Source organism: Somniosus microcephalus, unplaced genomic scaffold (genome assembly GCF_052327205.1).
Source record: "Somniosus microcephalus isolate GS21.2 unplaced genomic scaffold, FLI_Smic_1.0 unresolved_chr1, whole genome shotgun sequence".
Taxonomy (NCBI): domain Eukaryota; kingdom Metazoa; phylum Chordata; class Chondrichthyes; order Squaliformes; family Somniosidae; genus Somniosus; species Somniosus microcephalus.
The window spans coordinates 83532395-83541496 of record NW_028225179.1 but is presented as its reverse complement, the minus strand read 5'-3'; the positions used below and the strand labels follow the sequence as shown (position 1 = coordinate 83541496).

General features: G+C 50.1%; 1 pseudogene; it reads left to right on the top strand.

Moving 5' to 3' along the window:
- Positions 1-4404: 4404 nt before the first annotated feature.
- Positions 4405-5459, top strand: LOC147095541 (uncharacterized; annotated as a pseudogene).
- Positions 5460-9102: the final 3643 nt, after the last annotated feature.

Sequence of the window (9102 nt, the reverse complement as noted above, 5' to 3'; positions counted from 1 at the left end):
TCTTCATTTTTTTTAAACTCATGCGTGCTGGCGTCACGGGGTGGCGGGCCGTGCGCATGCGTGGTTTCAAGACCGCCAGCGTGCCCCGTTTCCGGGGTAACGGGGGCCGTGCGAATGCGTGCCGTCGTCAAGGCGGCCGCGCAACTGGCGGCCTCTTCTTTTTTTTTTAAACTCATCTTTCGCCGAGTAAGAGGAGATTAAATAAATAGAGAGCAGCAAAAGCGGAGGAGGGAGTAGGAGTCGCTCGGTAGGCCCATGCAAGAAGGACGGTAGATGTGAATAGGAGGCAGGGCTCGGCTGCCGGTTAACTAAGTGGCCCCTCGGGTCGGACACAGGCCTGGTCTTGAACGAGGAGCCAACTGCCCCGCCCACCGCGTGCGCATTTGCTAAACACAATTAAAAACACAAATAAATTGTTATTTAATTCCCTAACACATCATTAAAATATTTACCTTAGTTCCCTAACACACAGAAAGTGTGGGGGAAAAAATCGTGAAAAATCAAGATGGCGGCCACTCACCTCGGTTCAGAAGGATAAGGCCCGCCCACACACGCACCGATTGGTCGACCGGTCAGGTCACCGAAGCGTAGGATTGGTCAATCGTCGAGTCACTCGACACTCAACTGTAGGATGGCACGCGCCAGGAACCCGCCGTCCGATTGGTCGACCTCGACGTCACACGGTCGCTAATGAGATGCTAATGAGCGGAACGCTGAACGTTTTTCGGATACCGCGGGCGGGATTTTTGTCCGGCCGAAACGTAAATATGCCTATGACCAGTCCGGAATCGCAAGCTTTCTTTTGAGGTGACGCGCGCGTCAGTACGCTCTGTAACTTTCAAACGTATAGAACATGGACAGACAGACAGACAGACAGACAGAAGAGCCGCTTTAAATATATACACTAGCTGGGGTGAGCCCGGCGTTGCCGAGTCTTTTTCGAGGGCATGTTGTTGTTGGAAGAGAGAGAGAGAGCGACTGGGGGGGGTGGGGGGGCGGCAGAGAGAGACTGTGGTGGGGGGAACAGAGAGAGACTGGGGGGGGGAACAGAGAGAGACTGGGGGGGGAACAGAGAGAGACTGGGGGGGGAACAGAGAGAGACTGGGGGGAGGGTGGAACAGAGAGAGACGGGGGGGAACAGAGAGAGACTGGGGGGGAACAGAGAAGCTCTGCCCCCCCGCGATTTCCCGAGGCTCTCCCCCCCCCCGCGATTTCCCGAGGCTCTCCACCCCCCCCGCGATTTCCCGAGGCTCACCCCCCCCCCCGCGATTTCCCGTGGCTCTCCCCCCCCGCGATTTCCCGAGGCTCTCCCCCCCCGCAATTTCCCGAGGCTCTCCCCGGCTCCGTAATTTCCTGAGGCTCTCCCCCCCCCTGCGATTTCCCGAGGCTCTCCCCCCCCCGCGATTTCCCGAGGCTCTCCCCCCCCGCGATTTCCCGAGGCTCCCCCCCCCCCGCAATCTCCCGAGGCTGTGTGCTGGCATCACGGGGGCCGTGCGAATGCGTGCCGTCGTCAAGGCGGCCGCGCAACTGGCGGCCTCTTCTTTTTTTTTTAAACTCATCTTTCGCCGAGTAAGAGGAGATTAAATAAATAGAGAGCAGCAAAAGAGGAGGAGGGAGTAGGAGTCGCTCGGTAGGCCCATGCAAGAAGGACGGTAGATGTGAATAGGAGGCAGGGCTCGGCTGCCGGTTAACTAAGTGGCCCCTCGGGTCGGACGCAGGCCTGGTCTCGAACGAGGAGCCAACTGCCCCGCCCACCACGTGCGCATTTGCTAAACACAATTTAAAACACAAATAAATTGTTATTTAATTCCCTAACACGTCATTAAAATATTTACCTTAGTTCCCTAACACACAGAAAGTGTGGGGGAAAAAATCGTGAAAAATCAAGATGGCGGCCACTCACCTCGGTTCAGAAGGATAAGGCCCGCCCACACACCGGTCAGGTCACCGAAGCGTAGGATTGGTCAATCATCGAGTCACTCGACACTCAACTGTAGGATGGCACGCACCAGGAACCCGCCGTCCGATTGGTCGACCTCGATGTCACACGGTCGCTAATGAGATGCTAATGAGCGGAACGCTGAATGTTTTTCGGATACCGCGGGCGGGATTTTTGTCCGGCCGAAACGTAAATACGCCTATGACCGGTCCGGAATCGCAAGCTTTCTTTTGAGGCGATGCGCGCATCGGTACGCTCTGTAACTTTCAAACGTATAGAACACGGACAGACAGACAGACATCCGGACAGACAGAAGAGCCACTTTATATATATATATAGATAAATCACGGGAATGGAACGATAATTCACTAAATCTTGCATTTATATGGCGGCTTTAACATAATAAAACACCTCAAGGCACTTCGCAGGAGCATAACCAGACAAAAATTTGACACTGAGACAAAAGAGACACTCGGACAGGTGACCAAACACTTGGACTAAGAGATAGGTTTTAAGGAGGGTCTTAAAGAACAGAGAGGTGGAGAGGCAGAGAACGTTAGGAAGGGAATTCCAGAGCTTATAGCCGCATGTTCTACAAAGTCCGGTATCAAAGCTTCATGTCCTTACAGGCATGTATCACTGCCCCATATCACACAACGTTCCCTATCAGTCCCTTTTCTCACTAAGTCCTGTGTCAGAGTTCCATGGCCTAAAACATTCTTTGTCAGAGTCCCATATCCTGCAAAGTTTGGTGGCAGCCTCATGTCTTACAAAGCCCTCTGTCAGAGATCCATAGCCTGCAAAATCTTGTGTCAGAGTCCCATATCCTACAAAGTCCCATGTCACAGCTCAATTACCTATGACATCCCATGTCAGGACCTAAATATTACCAAGGTCCTTAATCACTTCAGTTTTCTGCTGTAGGTTGAACCACCTGATTTCACTGTTTTAAAAACTGACTCTTCTAGTCATCAGCATATATTAGCGTTGACTCAATCTGCAGTGATTGTATTACAAGCAATGATTCTTCCCTGAAGAGATCATCACACTTACACACGGCATGTAGTAACCTGCAGATTACCAACGGAGCCATCAATATCAGTCCAACACAGTGGTCCCCATGAACTCCAAACTACGCCTCCCCAAGAATAAAGTATATTAGACTGACATAAAGGTGTCATCTCATCTCATAAGAGAAATGATTAACAATCTTTAATAAGCAGCTAATCCTGTTTCAGTGTGATCAGACATATAATGCACGCAGAGGAAATGAATTCTCTTCTGCTTTTTAGTACATTGTTTAACCTGCTTGTATCAAATTTCCCTGTCAGCTAATTCCACTAAATTGTTAACCCATTTCTAATAAACAGTTAGTGACTGCTATTTAACTGCAGTAAAATTTAAATCACGAAGATCTCCCAGGCTGCTAGACACATGTCCCATTCTGGGAGATTTCCAAGCTATCCAGGAGGGCTGGCTTACCTGTCCACACCTGGTCCTGCACTAGATGGGCACAAACCTGGAATGCTGCAACAGCTGTACCTTTAATGCAGCATGAACGCCAACTGCATGGGCGAAGGGCATCATTCAGTCTTTTGTGGCACTGCACAACTCCTGCGTCTCAGTGCCAGTTACGGTTCGAGTACAGCAAGGGTTAATGGTATCAATTCATTCCTGGCTGGTACTGTATGGCTCTTGTGTGTCTCAGGTGGGGCCTTACACTACGCGGGTGCAAGTTGTAAATTTCATTGCGCCCCTGAATTTTTACAACAATAACAAGAATAAAACCAGACAGACCACCCGGCATTGACTACGGTATCGGCATCGGACATGACAAAGACAAACCCAGCCCAGCACAGGACCCTGAAAAGTCCTCCTCACTGACATCTGAGGACTTGTGCCAAAATTGGGAGAGCTGTCCCACAGAATCATAACTTTCAGCCAATGTCCCAGATTCCTTCATCTTCATCTCTGGGTATGTCCTGTCCCACCGGCAGGACAGACCCACCAGAGGAGGAGGACAGTGGTATACAGTTGGGAGGGAGCGGCCCTGGGAGTCCTCAACATTGACTCCAGACCCCATGAAGTCTCATGGCATCAGGTCAAGCATGGGCAAGGAAACCTCCTGCTGATTACCATCTACTGCAGTCCCTCAGCTGATGAATCAGTACTGTTCCATGTTGAACATCACTTGGAAGGAACACTGAGAGTAGCAAGGGCACAGAATGAACTCTGGGTGGGGGACATCAATGTCCATCACCAAGAGTCGCTCGGTAGCACCACTACTGACCAAACTAGCCGAGTCCTGAAGGATATAGCTGCCAGTCTGGGCCTGCAGCAGGTGGCGAGAGAACCAACACGAGGGGAAAAACCTACTTGACCTCGTCCTCACCGATCTACCTGTCGCAGATGCATCTGTCCATGACAGTATTGGTAGTAGTGACCACCGCACAGTCCTTGTGGAGATGAAGTCCCGTCTTCACATGCAAGAGACCCTCCATCATGTTGTGTGGCACTACCACCGTGCTAAATGGGATCGATTCAGAACAGATCTAGCAGCTCAAAACTAGTCATCCATGAGGCACTGTGGGTCATCAGCAGCAGCAGAATTGTATTCCACCACAATCTGTAACCTCATGGCCCGGCATATCCCTCCCTCTACCATTATCATCAGGCCAGGGAACCAACCCTGGTTTAATGAAGAGTGCAGAAGAGCATGCCAGGAGCAGCACCAGGCGTACCTAAAAATGAGATGCCAACCTGGGGAAGCTGCAACACAGGACTACGTGCATGATAAACAGCGGAAGCAGCATGCTATAGAGAGAGCGAAGAGATTCCACAATCAACGGATCAGATCAAAGTTCTGCAGTCCCGCCACATCCAGTCATGAATGGTGGTGGACAATTAAACAACTAATGGGAGGAGGAGGCTCCATGAACATCCCCATCCTCAGTGATGGAGGAGACCAGCACACAAGTGCAAAAAACAAGGCTGAATGGTTTGCAACCATCTGCAGCCAGAAGTGCTGAGTGGACGATACATATCGTCCTCCTCCTGAGCTACCAGCCATCAAAGAATCCACTCTTCAGCCAATTCAATTCACTCCACGTGATATCAAGAAACAGCTGAGCGCACTGGACACATCTAAGGCAATGGGCCGTGACTACATCCCGACTGTCGTGCTCAAGACTTGTGCTCCAGAACTAGCTGCGCCTCTAGCCAAGCTGTTCCAGTATAGCTACAACACTGGCATCTATCTGACAATGTGGAAAACTGCCCAGGTATGTCCTGTCCACAAAAAGAAGGGCAAATCCAATCCAGCCAATTACCACCCCATCAGACTACTCTCAATCATCAGCAAAGTGATGGAAGGTGGCGTTGACAGTGCTATCAAGCGGCACTTACTCACCAATAACCTGCTCACTGCTGCCCAGTTTGGGTTCTGCTAGGACCATTTGGCTCCAGGCCTCATTACAGCCTTGTTCCAAACATGGACGAAAGAGCTGAATTCCAGAGGTGAGATGAGAGTAATGGTCAAGGCAGCATTTGACCGAGTGTGACACCAAGGAGCCCTGGTAAAAGTCAATGGGGATCAGGGGGAAAACTCTCCACTGGCTGGAGTCATACCTAGCACAAAGGAAGATGGTTGTGGTTGTTGGAGGCCAATCATCACACCCCCAGAACATCGCTGCAGGAGTTCCTCAGGACAGTGTCCTAGGTCCAACCATCTTCAGCTGCTTCACCATGACCTCCAACATAAGGTTAGAAGTGGAGATGTTTGCTGATGATTGCACAGTGTTTAATTCCATTCACAACTCCTCAGATAATGAAGCAGTCCATGCCCGTATGCAGCAAGACCTGGATCGCATTCAGGCTTGGGCTGATAACTGGCAATTAACATTCACACCACACAAGTGCCAGGCAATGATCATCTCCAACAAGAGAGAGTCAAACAACCGTCCCATTACATTCAACAGCATTACCATCGCCGAATCCCCCACCATCAACATACTGGGGGTCACCATTAACCAGAAACTAACTGAACCAGCCACATAAATACTGTGGCTAAAAGAGCGGGTCATGGGCTCGGTATTCTGTGGAGAGTGTCTCACCTCCTGACTCCCCAAATCCTTTCCACTATCTACAAGGCACAAGTAAGGAGTGTGATGGAATACTCTCCACTTGCCTGGATGAGTGCAGCTCCAACAACACTCAAGAGGCTCGACACCATCCAGGATAAAGCAGCCTGCTTGATTGGCACACCATCCACCACCTTAAACATTCACTCCCTCCACCATCGGCGTGCTGTGGCAGCAGTGTGTACAACCTACAAGATGCCCTGCAGCAACTCGCAAAGGCTTCTATGACAGCACCTCGCAAACCCGCGACCTCTACCACCTAGAAGGACAAGGGAAGCAGAAACATGGGAACACCATCACCTGAAAGTTCCTCTCCAAGTTACACACCATTCTGACTTGGAATTATATCGCCGTTCCTTCATCCTCGCTGGGTCAAAATCCTGGCACTCCCCACCTAACAGCACTGTGGGAGTACCTTCACCACACGGACAGCAGCAGTTCAAGAAGGCAGCTCACCACCAACATCTCAAGGGCAACTAAGGACGGGAAATAAATGCTGGCACTGTGTGTGGATGGGGATAGTGTTTGTGTCTGTCTCACTGTGCATTGTGTGTGGAAGGGGATTGTGTTTGTGTCTGTCTCATTGTGCACTCTGTGTAGATGGGGATTGTGTTTGTGTCTGTCTCACTGTGCACTGTGTGTGGATGGAGATTGTGTTTGTGTCTGTCCCACTGTGTGCTGTGTGTGGATGGGGACTGTTTTTTTCTCTGTCTCACTGTGCACTGTGTGTGGATGAGGATTGTGTTTGTGTCTGTCTCACTGTGCACTGTGTCGATGGGGATTGCTTTGTATCTGTCTCACTGCACTGTGTGTGGATGGGGATTGTGTTTCTGTCTCTCTCACTGAGCACTGTGTCGATGGGGATTGTGTTGTATCTGTCTCACTGTGCACTGTGTGTGGATGGGGATTATGTTTGTGTCTGTCTCACTGTGCACTGTGTGTGGATGTAGACAGTGTTTGTGTCTCTCTCACTGCACTGTGTGTGGATGAGGATTGCGTTTGTGTCTGTCTCACTGTGCACTGTGTGTGAATGGGGTTGTGTTTGTAACTTCCTCACTGTGCGCTGTGTGTGGATGGGGATAGTGTCTGTGTCTGTCTCAGTGCAATGTGTGTGAATGGGGACTGTTTTTTTCTCTGTCTCACTGTGCACTGTGTGTGGATGGGGATTGTGTTTGTGTCTGTCTCACTGTGCACTGTGTGGATGCGGATTATGTTTGTGTCTGTCTCACTGTGCACTGTGTGTGGATGAGGAATGTATTTGTGTCTGTCTCACTGTGCACTGTGTCGATGGGGATTGTGTTGTATCTGTCTCACTGTGCACTGTGTGTGGATGGGGATTGTGTTTGTGTCTCTCTCACTGAGCACTGTGTCGATGGGGATTGTGTTGTATCTGTCTCACTGTGCACTGTGTGTGGATGGGGATTATGTTTGTGTCTGTCTCACTGTGCACTGTGTGTGGATGGAGACAGTGTTTCTGTCTCTCTCACTGCACTGTGTGTGGAGGAGGATTGTGTTTGTGTCTGTCTCACTGTGCACTGTGTGTGAATGGGGTTGTGTTTGTAACTTTCTCACTGTGCACTGTGTGTGGAGGGGGTTAGTGTTTGTGTCTGTCTCACAGTGCAATGTGTGTGAATGGGGATTGTGTTTGTGTCTGTCTCACTGTGCACTGTGTGTGGATGGGGATTGTGTTTGTATCTGTCTCACTGTACACTGTGCGTCGATGGGGATTGTGTTTGTGTCTGTCTCTGTTCAATGTGTGTGGATGGGGAATGTGTTTCTGTCTGTCTCACTGCACTCTGTGTGGATGGGGATTGTGTTTGTTTCTGACTCACTGTGCACTTTGTGTGGATGGGAATTGTGTATGTGTCGGTCTCACTGTGCACGGTGTGTGGATGGGGATTGTGCTTGTGTCTTTCTCACTGCGCTGTGTGTGGATGGGGATTGTGATTGTGTCTGACTCACTGTGCACTTTGTGTGGATGGGAACTGTGTATGTGTTGGTCTCACTGTGCACGGTGTGTGGATGGGGATTGTGCTTGTGTCTCTCTCCCTGTGCAATGGCTGTTGACGGATCAGTGTTTGTGTCTGTCTCACTGTGCCCTTTGTGTTAATGGGGACCGTGTTTGTGTCTGCCTCACTGTGCACTCTGTGTTGATGGGGAATGTGTTTGTTTCTGTCTCACTGTGCTCTGTGTGTGGACGGGGATTGTGGTTGTGTCTGTCTCACTGTGCACTGTGTGTGGATGGAGATTGTGTTTGTGTCTGTCTCACTGTGCACTGTGTGTGGATGGGGATTGTGTTTGTGTCTGTCTCACTATACACAGTGTGTGGATGGGGATTGTGGTTGTGTCTGTCTCACTGTGCACTGTGTGTGGATGGAGATTGTGTTTGTGTCTGTCTCACTGTGCACTGTGTGTTGATGGGGATTTTGTTTGTCTCTGTCTCACTGTGCACTGTGTGTGGATGGCGATTGTGTTTGGCTCACTGTGCACTGTGTGGATGGGATTTGTGTTTGAGTCTGTCTCAGAGTGCACTGTGTGTGGATGGGGATTGAGTTTGTGTCTGTCTCACTGTGCACTTTGTGCGCACGGAGATTTTGTTCGTGTCTATCTCAATGTGCACTGTGTGTTGATGGGGAATTGGTTTGTGTTTAACTCTCTGTGCACTGTGTGTGGATGGTGATTTTGTTTGTTTCTGTCTCACTGTGCACTGTGTGGGAATGTGGATTGAATTTGTGTCTGTCTCACTGAGCACTGTGTGTGGATGGGGATTGTGTTTGTGTCTGTCTCACTGTGCAATGTGTGTGGATGGGGAATGTGTTTCTGTCTGTCTCACTGCACTCTGTATGGATGGGGATTGTGTTTGTTTCTGACTCACTGTGCACTTTGTGTGGATGGGGATTGTGGTTGTGTCTGTCTCACTGCGCACTGTGTGTGGATGGAGAATGTGCTTGTGTCTGTCTCACTGTGCACTGTGTGTGGATGAGCATAGTGTTTGTGTCTGTCTCACAGTGCAATGTGTGTGAT